Source organism: Mastigoproctus giganteus, chromosome 2 (assembly GCF_048544385.1).
Source record: "Mastigoproctus giganteus isolate SK-2022 chromosome 2, ASM4854438v1, whole genome shotgun sequence".
Taxonomy (NCBI): Eukaryota; Metazoa; Arthropoda; class Arachnida; order Uropygi; family Thelyphonidae; genus Mastigoproctus; species Mastigoproctus giganteus.
This window is the reverse complement of record NC_143576.1, coordinates 263,294,346-263,312,247: the sequence shown is the minus strand read 5'-3', so window position 1 is coordinate 263,312,247 and position 17,902 is coordinate 263,294,346. Positions and strand designations below refer to the sequence as shown.

Here is a 17,902-nt window from a genome sequence, read left to right as displayed (position 1 = left end):
TATAAGACTCTCTGATTTACTGGCCCACTCTATTTCCCTGTACAGTTTCTTATTATATTCATCAGAGTCATTAGGCCTATAGCACACTCCTACTCTCAATTTTGATATCCCAATGCTTATGTCACACCAAACTGACTCAACACTGCACTGTCCAGCGATGTCGACTGGCTTCACTTCCTTGGTTTTTATGTGTTTCTTAACTAATAGCATAACCCCTCTGCCCTTCCTATCCTGTCTATCCTTTCTGTAGACGAAAATTCCAGTTCTGCATCCCTTATATCTGTGTGACACCACGTCTCTGATATCCCAACAATATCTGCCTTTGATGTTTTGAGCAATACCTCAAATTCATCAAATTTATTTACTAAACTCCTAGCATTGGTGTACACGCAAGTATACCTGCACCTGTTTCTATTCTTAGCTTGAAACCTCCCCGGAAAGGAAAGGAAAGAAAAAAGATAGAAGTAGGTGAGATATGTATTAAGTACTGTAAGTTAACTAGAAGCACTGATAGTGAAACAGTATAGTAATTAATGAAAAAAAAAAGGGGGGGGGGTAGCACTAGAAGTAAAATGATAGATAAATTATCTCTGAAGTAAATTATATATACTAATAGAGTTATTATGTAAAAAAAATTCATTGTAAACTGCAAATGGAAATGAAGGATGAGTAATAGATTAAATTGTTGTTCAAATGATTATAATGTGTTAGAAGGGTAGTAAGGTTTATATGAGAAGTTTTGAATATGTTTTAAGTACAGATAATTGAATATAGTGTTTGTATTGATGAAGAATTGTTGGTTTATCTGAAAAAAAGTAAAGTGCAGCCATTATCAACCCACTGAAGGATGGAAGCCTCCTCAGCAATTCATGCTGAGGGAAATGGACCATAATCTGCCATGCTGGTCCAGTGCGGGTTGGCAGATCGACCGTATTCAGCAGTCAGGGGCTTGAACCCCGGTCTACTCAAAGAGCGTGTGCTACTGCACTCCCGCTCCTGCCCACTCGGCTACGGAGGCCTTGAAAGACTAATAAAAAATAGAGACTCTAGGAAAATTAAGATTGGTCTTCAGTATATTGTAACAGAATGGTGAGAACACAGAGTATAATGATGAAAGTAGCATATTGATTGTTAATGTAAGAAACAGAATTGTATCCAGGATTAAGTGAAATAGGTATGGTGAATGTGTACAAGTGTTAGGAGTTAGTTAGGGCAAGAAGAATGAATCAAGTGTTTTCATATAATGGTCAACTCAGATTAGCTAGTGAAGGGAAACAGGAATAAGAATAATTTATGCAAGGTATCCTTGATTTAACTTTGTATGTCATATTACATGTTTTTTTAATCAATTGTATATTATGTTGTATATATATATATATGTAAATAAACTTTGTTGTTTATTAACTTGTGAGTTTGTTATTCCTGAACACTCAGCCTATACATAATTGAGAAGTTCCCTTGAATCTGGAATTCTCCTGTGAAGCAAAGTCAGATGTGTACGTGGGGGTGTAAGAAATAGAGGTCTAAATAGAGGAATATTTAATAAAGAATTATTATTATTAATATACAAAATAAAATTAAAGAAGAGTAAAAAGACTATATAAAATTAAACCAGGTTCCTTTTATTTCCCCCCCCCCACAGGACCATCGCCCGGTGAGGGGTGGAAATAAAGATAAAATCTGAGAATGGTTCAGGCCCTGGTTCTCCAGCCAAATTAAACCATATTTCAATGACAAGCAAAAAGCCTGTCGAGAATGCCAAGAAACACAAACCCTGCAATCCTATACTTTTCTTTAAAATGAAAATGGCAATGTTCAATAGGATTAGAAGACAAGCCCATATTATAAGATGAGATAATCTTCGAAACTTGCAAAAAGAGAATAAAAGAGAATTACCAACAACTTGAAAAAATGTTTCCAAATGACTTGGAAGGCTTTCAAAGCAAATATCTTCTTTCGTCTTCTCACCTCCGACCCAAGCACGGTACTAAGTACTATAGATTCTAATACCTCTCGTGTTTGGGGTTTATATAAAAAAAAAAAAAAAAAAAGAATGGGCGGATTGCACCTTTGGAGATTGTGGTGATTAACCACCTAGCACACGGAAATCTGTAGACTCAACAACCAATAGGACCCCTCTGAAGAAGCGGACTTACTGTCCCACACTTTTAACATGATCATTGAAACAGCCAGGTTCCCTGAAGTTTGGAAAAAATATCACACAAAACCAATTCCTAAAACCTGGAGAGACTACAGACCTATTTCTATAGGATGCAACTTATTAAAAAATCTTTGAGAAATGCATAATCAAACAGTTAAATAATCAATATTTTGGCCACCGTCCATCCTATCTTCACTCAGTCATCGAAAACAGATCAACTATAACAAACCTATTAGAGACAAGTTGTAGAATCTGCCTTGAACAATGAAAGCCAGGTGGATGTCTTCTTCCTGGATATCAAAGCCTCTTCCACTCCCTGTCGCATTACAGGAAACTTACACTCTTGCAGAAATTACGAACAGAGAGGCACATTACTGTTAAGCCTGAAGATTTTAGCATCGATTACACACTAAACAGAGGGCTTCCCATAGGAGGGGTTATTTCTGCGACACTTTTCGCTGTAGCCCTTGATCCGTTCCTCTCAACCTGCAATAACATCATTACCTACGCCGATGACATGAAAATTTTCTTTCCATCCAGCAACAATGTTAGTGAGCACAAGGTTGCTGCTGTACGAACCACAAAACAGTTAACCAACCTGGCCAACTTCCTGGCTTCGACTGGTCTTGAAATTATAAACCCTCTCAAAACAGCCCAGTTGTCCTTCTCCAGAAAGCATAACATAACCATACTCTTAAATAGTTAACCCAAACAGAAAGTCGAATATCACAAAGATCTGGGAATTACCTGGGACAACAAGTTATCCTTCATGGAGCATTTCACTACCACAAAGAAGAAGACCCTAGCCACGTTCTGGCGCTCAAGACAGGAATTAACTGGGGCTAATAATGTTCGTGAAAAAAATACATTGTTAGGTGCGTTTCCCCAGTTGCCTTATACAAAGGGTACTAGGAAAGTTTTGCAAGACAGCTCTGTTTATTTAATTTTTACAAAGTAATTTCCTCTACATTCAATACACCTCTCCATCCTCCGAAACCAATCTTTAAACCAGTTCTGCCAAGTTTCACTAGGGAGTAAAGCACACTCGTTGTCCCAAGCCCGTAGAAGGTCCTCATCACTGGAAAACCGCCTCCCTTTTAGCTTCATTTTCACATGCAGGAACAGTGCAAAGTCACAGGGAGCAAGGTCTGCACTGTAGGGAGGGTGCTCGAGAAGTTTCAGTCCTGTCGTGGTCAAATATTCGGTGCAGGCTTTGGCGTCCATTCTTGACTTTGGCCGCAGGTTCTTCGTAGATCCAATGACTTTAGGCAGGCATTGTTCAGTATACCACTTAGCTGTGACTGTCTTCTGCGTGTCCAAAACGACACGTTCCACAATTCCACTCGATTTGAAAAATACAGCTATCATTTTCTTCTTTACAGATCGGGATTTTCTGACAATTACGGGTGTGTCGTCATCATCAAAGACCCAAACTTTGTTTTGAGCCTTGGTTGGCAGATCGTAATAGTACAGCCAAGTCTCGTCACCTGTCACGATGTTGTTCACATACCGAGATTGTCCCTTATCAAACTTTTTTAACATCTCCCGGCACCAAGTCACACGTCGTGTCATCTGCTCTTCAGTCAGTTGATGCGGCACCCAGAGAGAACAAAGTTTCTTCACGTGCAAATGATCTTGCAGAATCGAACGAATTGTTGGTGCATTTAGGCCCAAAGTATCCTCTATCTGTTGGTAGGTTACTCGCCTGTTTTCGTCAAGCATTTTCCTCACAGCAGTAACGTTTTCCTCCGTAACTGACGTTCGTGGCCTTCCCGGCCTCTCAGAATCCTCCAGAGTGAAATTTCCCCTTTGGAATTCTCTATACCACCTGAATATCGTTGTACGATGTGGACAATCATCATCTCTTCTAAGCACTGGTCTATGGTTAAACCACGCACGAAATTATACCGCAAAACTGTCCTTATCTCATTTCGTGACCACGATGCCATCGCAAGCACTTTACACTCTCACTACTAATGAATAACTGAGCCCATCGACTTGGCGCGGCGGCTACTATGCACATATGAACATGTATCAACATGCAGCAACAAGCAGCTTCCTGTGATTCATTGTTGCGTCATATTGCAAAACTTTCCTAGTACCCTTTGTATGTTTCGGTCATTTAGACATCAGCTCCAGAAACGTAAGTCAAAACCTTCCTAAGCATTGAGCATTGGCTCCTCAGGTGGTTAAACCGGATCTTCCAATTCTCTTCACTGTATCAAGAGGCATTCTGTATGCAAATATGGAATGGACACCTTGGAAGTTTGTTATCAGGACGAATATTCATATCCTGGCCAAGTTACTGACAGGTAGATATGATGCACCAGTCCCTTCAGGCATCATTTCGCACCCACGAAGTCCGAGGCAATCAAACAGTCTGCAAATCAAGCCACTCCGGTCCAACCTAATCTCCTTGAAAAGCTTTAACAGAACGTTGCCGCTTAATACAATGAAAATCTTGAACCAGTTTCAAGTAAACTGTGAAAAATTATGCTTCAGTAAGACTTACAGAACGACTATCTTCCAACAAACAACTGAGGCACAACAGTACTAACTGGAACCCATAGTCTCTTACATTCGGTACAAGTAAAAAATTGAGTTGAGAAGCCTGCCCGCCGTTGAAGGCAGTCCCATTGTGCAGTTCTCTCAAAATCTCTGCCGTTGTTCGGATGTCGTGCAGTTCTCTCAAAATCTCTGCCGTTGTTTGGATGTCGTTTTGGAGGTTGACTGCCTCCAGCAACACAATCTCGGGAGCTCACATCTGATGATGTGTATTTCAAAGAGACATCCAGCACGAAGAACCTTTCCTATTTTTAAACTGTCAATTTTTTATAAATTTATTCTCTGAGCCAAAATTTATTTATCCTCTCTAGCTTGCACGCTGTACAAGGGGCGATTGAAACTAGCAATCAATTGAATAAATAAATAATGCACGCTTTATAAATTAAAAAAAAAACACAATAAGACCAGAAATACATTTCATTCCTAGATCAGTGGGACGGTTTATCCGTATTTCATTTTAAAAAAAAGTCTCCATAAAAACAATAAGCCACCCTCCCAGAGGAGTGCGCTTATTTATTTATTATTTTTTTTCTCCCTTTGGGAAACACTGTATTAGCCTAATTGCCTTAATTCACGTCCTGGTCCCAATCTTAGGTCGAAAAGCATATATGGATAGACTTGAATGAATGAACAAATCAGGCATGATTCATTCATTCATTCACTGTATTAGACCGGGGTTCGAGCCTGTGAGCCACCAAATTCGGAGGATGTTTAAAGGTCAGGGAATGACAACCGCATATCCCCGGAGCAATATGGCCTTAGTTGCTAATGCTCCTAAAAACCAACTAACAACAGTATTAGAATAAATACAATGCATTAAAGATCTTAGCCAATTATTCCATATCATTTTAAAAAGAAATACGATACCGAATAGCATAAATCAATCGTGTTAGGCAGGAATACAGCAAACAGCCTAAACAAAATTAGCCAATTCAATATCATTTAGCCACTTTCATTATAGTCTGACTGATGGATTAGCCGACTTTTAAGTGGTAGATGATTTCCAGCGTTGACTGAAGTGAGGATGCTCTTCAGCATATACAGTAGAGACTTTCGAAATAACGGCACCTTCGGGGATTCAAGGGTACCAGTACCGTTACTTCGATTTTTCGTTATCTAGAAAGTTTTATTTTTAAGGTATTCAATGCAGAAATAATGAGGGCAAATAAGAAATAGAGAGATGAAGAATGCAGTTTTATTAACTGCAGATAAAAAAACATAACCATGTTGACGATCCAATGTTATATTCTGCCATCAATACACTTCTGCTTACGCCCCATTCTATTTTCTTTATTATATCAAGTTTAGTCTGCGCGGTAGCACAGTGGTATCGTCACCGTCATCCCCACATCGGGTGGAAAAAGCTCGACTTCGAATCCCACCGATGACGAGAGAAACTTTTACGAGAGGGGCTTTTTTCACTCCGTGGCTGAGTTAATGGGCCTCAGGCGGGGACAGCAAGGTTTCCCCCCAGAAACTGGGGGTTTCGTCCATCAAAACAGGCAAATCTAGCAGAGAACACACGCAATTTACAGACACAATACACATGGGTATATGAATTAAAATTCCGCGTGACCCTAATGTAACAGTTTGGATTATATCAAGTTTGTCACTAAGCTTTAATGTTGTTCTTCTCTGTATGAGGTTTATTAATTATGTGGGGTTTTTAATTTAAAATAAATGTAAAACAGCGGTATAATCCGTAATATCAGTACAGAATTCACTTTGAAAATGGCGAACGTAAACGAATACAACAATCACGTGACTGCAAGACATCTGCACTGTATATACATCCGATCTCAACGTGGCGTTATTTCGACAGTCTATATGTGTTTTTTCAGATGCGTGATTATTGACCATGATATTATCCACCAACTATGTTCAATGCATTACGTCATTTTTCCAGCCGATTAATTGTATGGGTATGGGGGAAAAAATTTGCATGGCGAGTCCAGAATAATAGTAAGAACGAGGTATTAGCTGAGACGGCACCTCTCAAGCCATGTAACGCATACAGGTGCCAAAAAAAAAAAAAATCTCTGTTCGCCGATGAGGCAAGAATAATATCAGCTACTATTTCAACTGAAAACAAAGAGCAACTGAATAATGGTGACAGACAAAGGAATTTTGCTCGCATAAAAACAGGTAGAGCGTCACTGACTAAACGTATTGTCTTCAACGCCGGCCACAAGTATGTTCAACCAGTTCTGTCGAACAGGACCCCCTCGCTCAAATTGTCTAAATAATATCTGAAAATATGGTTTTGTGTGCGCTAATTTTGGTAGTGTGTACTTACACTTGGTACTTTAATAATAATAATAACAAAGAAACATGTATATACCAACCAGAGTGAATTCCTTTGAAGATGACAGCGTATAGCGTTTATTTTTACTTCATTCTGGATTTTTTAATACAAGGTTAACATAAAATTCTGCTGTGAGTTTAGTGGTTTCATAGTTGTAAGGTAGCATGCCCTTAGGTTGTCTATGCATTGCAAGGATTGCACAGAAAAAATTTCCTTGAGGCTAATATTGATTACAAGCGCTGTTCGCAGACTTATGAGAAAGGCCTGCGTTTGATTTAGCACATTGCCTCCCCCCCCCCCCAAAAAAAGTCAAGTTACTCATTCCTGAAACAAGCTGCTGGATATCTAATACATGCAGTTTGTAGGCATGATATTCCGTCGTCTCCCTATATACTTCTGAATAGCACACGCTTATAGAAATGGTGGCTTCTGTTATATTTCTGAACTGGATGTCGAATTTAATATATCATGCCATAGTTACCATGAGCATTCAAAGGGAGGTCAGTTTCGACATATCTTTTTGAATGACAAGAAGGGGGGGGGGGATAAGTACAGCTTCTGAGACCATAACATGGTCTCATATAGAAAAAAAAAATATGTGCCTATATACAGTATATATATAATTTTTTGTTGTTGTTGTTGTTTTTAATCAAACGGGCAAAATTAATAAAAGTTTGAACATGCTCCCGCAAAATACACACGTGTTCATTCCCCACATCTCTCCCAAAGGAAAGGTTCTATACACGGTGACTCGTGTGTGTGTGTTTCACCACCGTATTCGTCTAGTTGCCGTGGAAATTCTGTCACTAGAATCTTGTTCTTAGTTACGCCCTCGGCTAGGACTACAATTCTGCGTTATCAAAACATGAATTCCAAAAACAGATCAGATCAAGCATGAAGCAGAAATTGTGATACTGTAGGACCAAGTACGCTAATATAGCAATCGTTACCGGATTTATCACTATGATAATACACAGATAATAACTTCGTTATAAAGAAACCTATTGTAAAGATATCCGGATAGTACTGAATGTCAAAGGTCGTCGCCGCTGATACACCGCGAGCAGCAAAATGAATGGAAAAGTGAATCGAAATAGAAAGAGCGCAAAAATGGAGTAAAACCATTAACTTGCTTATTTCATTGTGGAAAGTTTGGTACTGTTGAATATATTTCGGAAGACTGTCGAAAAATCGGAAGACTGTCGAAAAATCGGAAGCCGATTTTTTTTTTTTTTTTTTTTTGCGAGGAGGATGTATCCCCGGGTAGAAGTATCCTATGGTACAGCACTAACTGTGCGTTGACAAAAATCACGGTTGTGATTTTTAATTTTTTTCTAATAAAGGAAACAACGAAAACTAAAATATTTGTTTACATATATCGCCCTGTTTTGACAGGGGTTTGATACTTACGTTGGCGAATTGGATACTTCTGGCGTAGATGACGTTTGAATAACGTCATCTACATAGAAGTGTACAACGCAAGAACTTACAACTACGACCCTTTTACGCTGCTTGCAATACAGCTTACGCATCCCTTGAGTTCAGTACAGTACTCTGAACCCATTATTCATTCTTAATTACATATTATTCACACTTCTTTGGTATCTCCCATGTCACATTTGGCCAGTAGTAGCGAGCTACAAAAAACTGGCCCCACCTAAAAAAAAAAAAAAACCCTCACTCATTCAAGCAATGTTATGCCTCCGATTTGCAGTATGGGCAGACTGCAAGGTTATATAGTGCAATGCAATATCAAGTTGAAAAGGATGAATTCATAGTGCTGGTTTAGACCAGAGGTATGGCTTAAATTTACAGCCTGAGACAACTGATCTTTAAAAACTAAGAAAAAATATTTCTGTGTCCACTCGTGAAATTTTTTTACTTCTTTTCATAAAATTTTTCTAATAACAATCATTATTATTTATATAATATGAACTGTATTTTTCCCTAATCCAGTCCACGAAACATTAATAAACTGGTGTAACCAGAGGGCTCAGAAAGTTGGGACGCCTGTGATTTTATAGCACATTAAACGTAAACGTAGTGCAAAAAAATTGTTTTTAGCCATGACGTGCGCGTTGCAAGACAGTATGTTACGACTAAAAAGGAATTACTTCATGAGTCATCCTTACGAGATTAGTCATATCAGCTGCTGATTCACGAACCGATACTCATGTTATGATATTTATGAGAAGCTGGGTTACCAGCTTCTCATAAATATCATAACATGAGTATCGGTTTGTTATGAGTATCTTCTCATAAATATCAAAAATGTATTTCAAGGTACGCGTGCTAACGGAATTAAGATTTTATTTTTACAACTCTTTAAAAACAGTCGTAAATGCGCACGGTAATCAACACAAGCTGTAACAGCCCACCTCCGTTTGTGACATTACGTACACGAAACCGTCAAAACGCATGTACCTTATTCTTTTCAAGTCAAGTCTGAGATAACTTACACATATACAATATCTCCTTTACGCTTCAATCATCAGGCATATATTCGCAACCTCAACTAGAAGGGCGAAACTGAGTGGGTGACGTTACGTAGAAACGCCAGACATTTCGCAACCAAAACGCCACTTCTGCCTGCTAGTGCCAACTGACTAGAATTCGTCCAATATAGTAGTACTACGGGGGAATGTTAATTAAACTTATGTCCGCGGATATCCGATTAAAATGCCCATGGAAGTCAATTTTTGCACTTCACGTGAAAAGCAGATAAAAATTTGAAACACGCGAAACAAAATAAATGATCTCTGGTCGGCTTGTCTAGAAGAAAACGAAAGACAATTAAAATTGCATTCTAAAATCTAGGGAGAACAAAATTATTGGAGGGAATGGTCAGGTAATGTGGGAAGTTTTTTTTTTTTTTTTAGTTATGCTTTATAAGCTTGCTTTCTTGCATCATACATTGAAAATATTTACCGAAAATAGGCTGGTGCAACATAGCTTCCTTGCACCATATGGCTAATAATAATGTGTGGCACTTTTCTCTGCTTCTTACAATACTTTGTTTAATACAATCAACTTATATAATAAAATACGTGCAGTTTTATACGCATAAATTTTGGAGAATTGACATTCATTAAATGAACTTCATTTGACTTTAATAAAAAAAAAAAATTAAGTAATTTTAACTCGTGAAGGGCTTTTACAACAGTAGTGTTCATTTTTCTCGTTGTACAATTATTTGATTTTTATTATTATCAACAGCAGAACATGATTTTACGTGGAAAGAGGGGAAATTTAAAAGTCATTTAATTTTATTTCTCAAGCTGATATTCTGGAATCTCCTCCAAACACACATTCTCAGAAAAGGTGGTTGCGGATCACGCCTTCCTGAAGGCGTTGCACCTTCGATAAGATCAGTTGGTGTAATGCGTGGCTGTCCAGCTTGGATAGCTATGCTTTTTTTGAGTGGGCTCGCGAGAGCCCGTTGTTATTATTTTTTTAAATTTGCGAGCCCATTGTTGAGACGATCATTTATTTTACAAATGAAATTCTGAATGCAATTATTGAGTATCCAGAGCCGAAACTACGGTGGGGCGAGCGGGGCCCCATTCCCATCGATCGGTTATGTATTTTAAATTTGCTTCATTTTGGATTTACAGTCAGAACTCTGTTTAACGAACTTCTTTATAGCGAATTTTTTTGATTCCCCTTGGTAATTAAATTTAAATAGTTTCCGTTGAACGAAGAAAATTTCCATGTAACGAACAGATTAGGAGAGACAACTGTGTATGCATTGTTCTCACCTCTGTCCTTTAAGTAATTAGAAAGTGCAAATTAAGGGTGAAAGGGATTACCATTTCACAATGTTAGTGGTGTCCGTAAAACCTCTGCAGTCACATACCGAGAAGTCGCCCTAGTCAATATGCTTTCCATAGTCATTCAGAGGATTAAGAAGATTCTCCACACGGATTATAGCCTCTGGTCAACCTGTGTTGTGGCCCCCCCTTTACTCCGACAAACGGGCATATGTTTTTCAGAGAAGTGAGTGATCCTTGACTTCCAGTAAATTTCTCCTGTCTATCTTTAATATCCGTGTGATTCCGACATTTTGCACTGTATTCAAAGAACTAGTCAGGGTAGCACCGTAGAAGGGGGGGGGGGGGGTTGAGGCAACTAAGATATATAAACTTTACGCAAGTGAAATGTTGCCAGATTTTGAAACTTTGTCGAGCCTTTCACTGTGCAGAAAATGTTAGCATTAGTAGAGGCATATGATGCAAGAAAACAAGCTTATGCTCAGCCAAAAAAAAAAAAAAAAAAAAAAAACCGCTCCCATTTCACCCCTTCGTTCGTTCCAAATACCTGTCCAGCTCAGCCTTAAACTTATTTAGGCTATCAACTTTCACGACAAGGGATGGAAGTCTGTTCCACCAACCAACCACCCGCTGGCTAAAGGCAAATTTCCGCACGTCTATCCTACATCTGTCTTTCCTCAATTTGAATTTATGCCCTCTCAGGTGATTATTCTGAGCAAGAGGAAGAATCCCATCAGCATTGAGCATGCTCAAACCACTCAAGGCTTTATACACCTCAATCAGATCACCTCGCAGGTGCCTAGTTTCCAGACACTGTAATTTGCAAAACTTAAGCCTTTCTTTGTAAGAGCAACCCTTTGTTCCATTCACTAATCTTGTTGTCCTCTGTACTCGTTCCAGCAGCTCTACATCCTTCTTGAAATGAGGCCTCCAGACCTGTATACAGTACTCAAGGTGTGGCCGGACCATTGCCTTATATAAATGGGATAATCACCTCCTTATCCCTGCTAGAAAAATTCCTCTATATCATTGACAATACTCCATGAGCTACTCTTGCAGCCCATCTGCACTGCTCAGAGAACTTCATATCTGCCTGCACAACCACCCCCAAGTCCCTTTCATTCTCTACCACTGTCAGTGTAGTACCACAGAGTTGATACGTTACTCTGGAGTTACTGCTTCCCATATGTAATACTTTACATTTGTCAATGTTAAACTTCATTTGCCACCTCTCAGCGCATCTGCTCATGTTCTAAAATATAATGGCATACAGGAAATAATTAAAAAAAAACTGTATTACCAATCTCCAGAAAACTAGTGCGAATTAAGGATGATTGCTAAAGAACTTGATGTGGAGACTATAAAGATCGGTCGTGTGTGCGGGCCACGATGAGCAGCTTGTAGCTTGCGGACGGCAATTGTGAGTTGGGTGAATCATCCCGCTTTGTGCAAACATTTTGAATTAGAAGTTAAATAGTCCAGATTATTAAATCGACTTTTAAATTTGTAATTTCTTAACCATTTAGCACTAATGATCGACACCCTGCAGGAGCTCTCTTACCTTTCAGAAGCTTTACAGAATCACAATGGTAAAAGCATATAAATTAATTATTTGAACTATCAATGCTTTTGCTAATTTGAAATATTCTGAAGGAAATTATGAAGCTAAAATTGAGAGCATGTTGAAGCTGAAAGAATTTGAAGGAATCAAAATCGAAAGTAAAAAAATTACCTCGTGACAAGTTATTAAATGCACTGTTTTATCCTTAAAGTTATTAATGCAACAGGGTGATTTTAAAGGAAATAAAGAAAATAACGCCACAATTGGAAGAAATCTTAAACATATGCTACTCGAAATCGTGGAATGTGAAAGAACTTTCGTCTCGGTTACAAGACGGTGAAAACCGAATAAGAAATTTAAGTTTTCTGATAAAATATGAAATAAAAATTAACGATTTTAGAGATTTTGTCGAAGACAGTTTATCTTTAAAATCGAGTAAAATTCCCTTTTCAACGGAGCCAGAAATATCTTGGAAACAATTGCGATTAGCAGTGCTGAAGCTGAGTGAGCTTTCAGCGTAATGAATAATATTGTGACAATTATTCACGTTGCAGATTATGATGGCCATACATCTAAATGGAAAACCATTGCTTAAATTTTATCCGGATCGTTAAGTCAAATTATTCCTCTGTAATCATCGCTGAAATATTAAGCAAAGCAGATGATCGACAAAAAATATTAATAAAGAAATTGGCAATTTTTAGAATAAAATTTTCTTGAATATTTGGGAAATAATTTTTTTTCATGTAATCTGTGATTGTTTGTGTACTTTTTCTAGAAAGTTTGTTTTTTATGTAATATTTGTTTCTATATTGTGGAATGTTTTGTGATAGTTTTTATGTTATTTGTGATATGAGAAATATTTCATGTTATTTTTTATTCGCAATATTACAATTTTATCATGAAAAAAATGTAACCATTATATTTCCCTAGTTGTTAAAAAAAAAATACGCATGTGACGAGAACGCCGGGTAGTGGTTTATGCGAAACCTCCTTCGCGTTTCTTTTAGATATTCTGACTTGTACATATCGTTTACGAAATAAAAGAGCTTCTTTATTGTAAGTAAAAAGTAAAGTGCAGTCATTATCAACCCACTGCAGGATGGAAGCCTCCTCAACAATTCATGCTGAGGGGAATAGACCACAATCTGCCACGCTGGTCCAGTGCGGGTTGGCAGATCGACCGTATTCAGCAGTCAGGGGCTTGAACCCCGGTCTACTCAAAGAGCGTGTGCTACTGCACTCCCGCTCCTGCCCACTCGGCTACGGAGGCCGTAAATATTTTATTAATCATTCAGAGATTTTTAAAGTAAGCGATGTATACTTGCGAGTGCAACGTATCTAAATATCTCTGTAAAATAGCACCGATTGATGTACCAATCTTGTAGTTGAAGCGACATACGCAGCTGTTAGGGGAACCTAATAATGGAATGTAACGAAAATGCGAAACGAAAAAAGAAATTGTTGACAAATATTTGTATTGTTGCACTTCAGGAAGCCTGATTGTGACATCATACTAGTTAGAACACCGAACACTGTCGTATCCAGTTATTATCGTAAGGCGAGGCATGACGACCAGGTTTTATAGTTTTTTTTTTGTTTTTTTTTTAGATAGACATGGGAACGTTTTACACACTCACTTAGAGGCCTGACGTAGCCGAGTGGTCAGGAGAAAGAGTGCATAGCACGCGTTCCTTGAGTGGGCGGGGTTCAAGCCCGTGACTACTAAATACGATAAATATTTGTATTGACGATTTATTGTAAACTCTACTGATCTGGTTGTCGTGCCGGAGTATAAACAGAAAATGTATGTATTTATAAGCATGGCTAAAGGAGTAATAAGCCGCATCTGACCACCCCCCTAATCCGCCCGTGACTCGAGATATCATACCGGTCACGAAAAATGCGTCACGCACTCTAATCACATTACTAGTAGAGCGAGCGTGGGAAGCGCCTCTAGTGGAAGCCGCGGATGACGTCACTTCCGTGACCGATCAAATTTACTAGGTATAAAGTCGGAAAAACTGCAAGCCCATTGTTAAAATGTTCACAGCTCACCACTGAATATATACGTATGTTACACAATGGCTGACAAAAAACTGCAGCACCTTAAAAGAAGTAACATTTGCAGTGAAACGTATAAGATATTGATTAGTCATTTTGTTTGTCGCAAAGCAGCAAAGGTATTGCGTCAGCTAGTAATTGCAAGGTATTGCATCAGCCGTTTCTGAAAATATGCCGGTGGAAAGGTATATACGCTCATTAGTCCTGTTTAGCGGAGGTATAAGCATGGCTCCATATGTTCAGTTAACACCAAGAAAAAAAAGTGTAGCTGTTGCTCTGTCCCAGGAAGGGCTTTCTACGCGTGTTCACGCTTTAATTTCAGCACCCGGGATACTGTTGACAGCCTATTTGATCAGCGATAAAATAGGCTGCCACAAGTGATGTGAAAAGACCTGATTACGAAGGTATAGCCGTTTCAAATAACGATCTCTGAAACGGCTATACCTTCGTAATCGCCATGCTAGTACTCCTGAAATAAAACTGGACTTTGAGATGCCCTCTGGTGTTGAAACACCAGAGGGCATCTGAGGTGTTGAAACACCAGAAACATCAGAGGTGTTGAAACACCAGAGGCCAAAGAGGAAGCCTTTGTTGATACAACAAATGAGGAAGAATGACTTGCGTAGGGTAAAACGTATGTTCCAAGGACAAAAGAGCAATGGTACACCGTCATCTTTTCTGACGAATTGAAATTCAACCTTCATGATTCGGATGGCAAGCGATATGTCAAAGGACGAAAATTGGAGGCATACCATCCTGACTGCATAACACCGACTGTAAAGTTTCCCGCCGGTCAGATAGTCTGGGGATGCATAACAAGCAAAGGGGTGCGGCGAATTAAGTTTATTAACGGAACTGTGAATGCAGAAACTTATACTGCTATCGTGGAGGAGTGCCAGAAACCCGTTATCAGGGATCGGCACACTGACGTCCAAAACTGCATTTTAAAACAGGACTCAGCACCTTGCCACACAGGAAAACTGGTAAGTTTTATGCTATTTAGATTTAACGATGAGTTTGTCTTCTTGTCTCACAAGGCTTAAAACATACTTACACCAATGTTTTCCTTCGCTTTTTCTCCCTTAAGATGCAGTCATACCTCAGAAATGCTGGCATTACAGTGTTGGACTGGCCCAACAACAGTGCAAATTTGAACCCTATTGAAAATTACTGGTACAAAATTGCTCAGAACCAACAAGTAAGATTCAGCTGCAGGAAAGCACTGTAATGGTGTGGTATCACGAAATTGGGCGACCGTATTTCCGGAAGTTGAACTCTATGGCAGATCGTTGCAAGGCTGCAATTAGCATTAGCATTAGTCGAGGCATATGATGGAAGAAAGCAAGCTTATACAGCATCAGCCAGAAAAAAAAAAAAACTTCCCATTTCGCTCATCCGGTCACTCCAAATGTTCGTCTAGTTCAGCCTTAAATTTATTTAAGCTATCAACTTCCATAACAACAGATGGAAGTCTGTTCCATCAATCAACTACCCGCTAGCTAAAGGCAAACTTCCGCACATATATTCTACAACTGTCTTTCCTCAATTTGAATCTGTAACCCCTCAGGTTCTTAGTCTGGGCAAGCGGAAGTATCCCGTCAGCATTGAGCCTGCTCAAACCATTCAAGGCCTTATACACCTCAATCAATTACCTCGCAGGTGCCTAGTCTCCAGATGCTGCAACTTTCAGAACTGAAGCCTTTCTTCGTAAGCGTACCCCTTTGTTCCTCTCACCAATCTTGTTGCCCTTCTCTGTACTCGTTCTAGCAACTCTACATCCTTCTTAATATGAGGCATCCAGACCTGTACGCAGTACTCAAGGTGTGGCATGACCATTGCCTTTTACCAGGAGTGGCCTACTTAATTTGTGATGCGATCTACTTTTTTCCTTCAAAATGTGCCGCGATCTACCATCTCAAAAATTACATTGAATAAATCGAGGTATGACTGTATATTTAAAATTCGTCGTGATCGACCGACTCGTTGGCCACCCCTGCCTTATACAAAGGGATAATCACCTTCTTGTCTCTGCTAGCAAAATTCCTATATATCATTGACAAAACTCTATGATCTGCTCTGGCAGCCCGTCTGCGCCGCTCAGAGAACTTCATATTTGACTGCTCAATTACCTTCATATCTTTTATTATTATTATTAGCTACATGGTGCTAGGAAGCCTGAGGCTTATGCTGCACCAACCAAAAAAAAAAAAAAAAAAAAAAAATCCCAGAGTTACTCTGAGAGAGAGAGAGAGAGTGTGTGTGTGTGTTAAAAGTAGAATGGAATCGCCAAGAAAGAGACGAATGATGATATCCAGCTCAGGATCCTGGGTGTGCCAAGCCCATACTCACCAGATGTGAGCCCCTGGGGTTGCTGCATAATTGCAGCTCGTGGAGGAACAACTAAATATTGAGGACTTATTTTTCTGATTTACAGTACATAATACTAATACGTTAACTTGTCATTTCAGTTTGTACAGGTAAATGCAATAAAATGTATGAAATTTTTGAAAGGGTTCGTACATCTCAGTACGTAGTTTGGGAACAACTGCTTTACACCACTAGAGGGAGTTCCCAAATAAACCATGTCTACTTTATTGCAGCTGATATACAAGTGCAATAGTGAACAATGACCCTTAATTTATTTTTTTTTAAACTTAATTTTTAACTTAATTACCTTAACTTATTATTATTATTTATTTATTTTTTTTTTTTCTGGCTGCGTACAGACTCGATCGATCCTGCAATGTACTGACTCGCGTTACCCCCATCGCCACAGAAAATCGAATCACTAGCATAACAGGAAATAAAGGTCTAACAAAACAAAACAGTTTTCGGATGTGGGCAGGAATGCAGTTCCGGTTGATATGTTTGCATTTTAACCGTCTATTATTAAAAAGCCCAATGCATTTTGGTTTTTAGTTACGCTTCCAAAATGTAATTGGTAATCTTCATTACCAATTTACAACTTCGAATATATTTGCAAAATCTGAATGTCAGCATCAATGAAAACTAATGCGAGTTAGTGTGTTAAGCGCCTCATTTGCTTTGGCAAATAAGGCTATGGGGAGTCAGTATATTTTGCCCCTAAGTTGCGTGTATTTTATGATCAGTTTACCTGTTTGCTACAGGATGGAAATAAACACTCGAGAGTAAGGGAGATAAAACCAAACCATGAAGCCATCCCCCCAAAGACCGACTAACTGTGCCACACTGAAAATTCCTCGCATCATTAATGGAATTCGAACAGTGGCGTAGCTACCATGAAGGCAGGCAAGGCAATTGACTCCGGGCCCTTTAGGGGCCCGGCGTCTTCGGCTGTCTCCCGTTTTTTGCAATTTTCGTTAATTCAGTAGGGGTCCGAACATGTTCTTTGCCTCCGGTCCCAAAAAAGGGTAGCCACGCTACTGAATTCGTACCTTTTCCATCTAATGTAGGAAGGACGGTGATTATAACTACCGTCAGGGCGACAACTAACG

General features: G+C 39.1%; 1 protein-coding gene across 8 annotated transcripts in view; it reads right to left on the bottom strand.

The window, feature by feature from the left end:
* Window positions 1-17,902, bottom strand: part of LOC150090447 (cyclic AMP-responsive element-binding protein 1-like) — a 313,271-nt gene that overhangs the window by 198,295 nt on the left and 97,074 nt on the right. Inside the window, exon 1 of one of the 8 annotated variants that reach the window (XM_090389895.1) lies at window positions 9,491-9,512. The exons of the other annotated variants lie outside the window; for them this stretch is intronic. The gene's annotated coding sequence lies outside the window, so the exon portion shown is untranslated. Of the gene's footprint in view, window positions 1-9,490; window positions 9,513-17,902 lie in introns of those variants that run through there. 8 annotated transcript variants of the gene reach the window in all.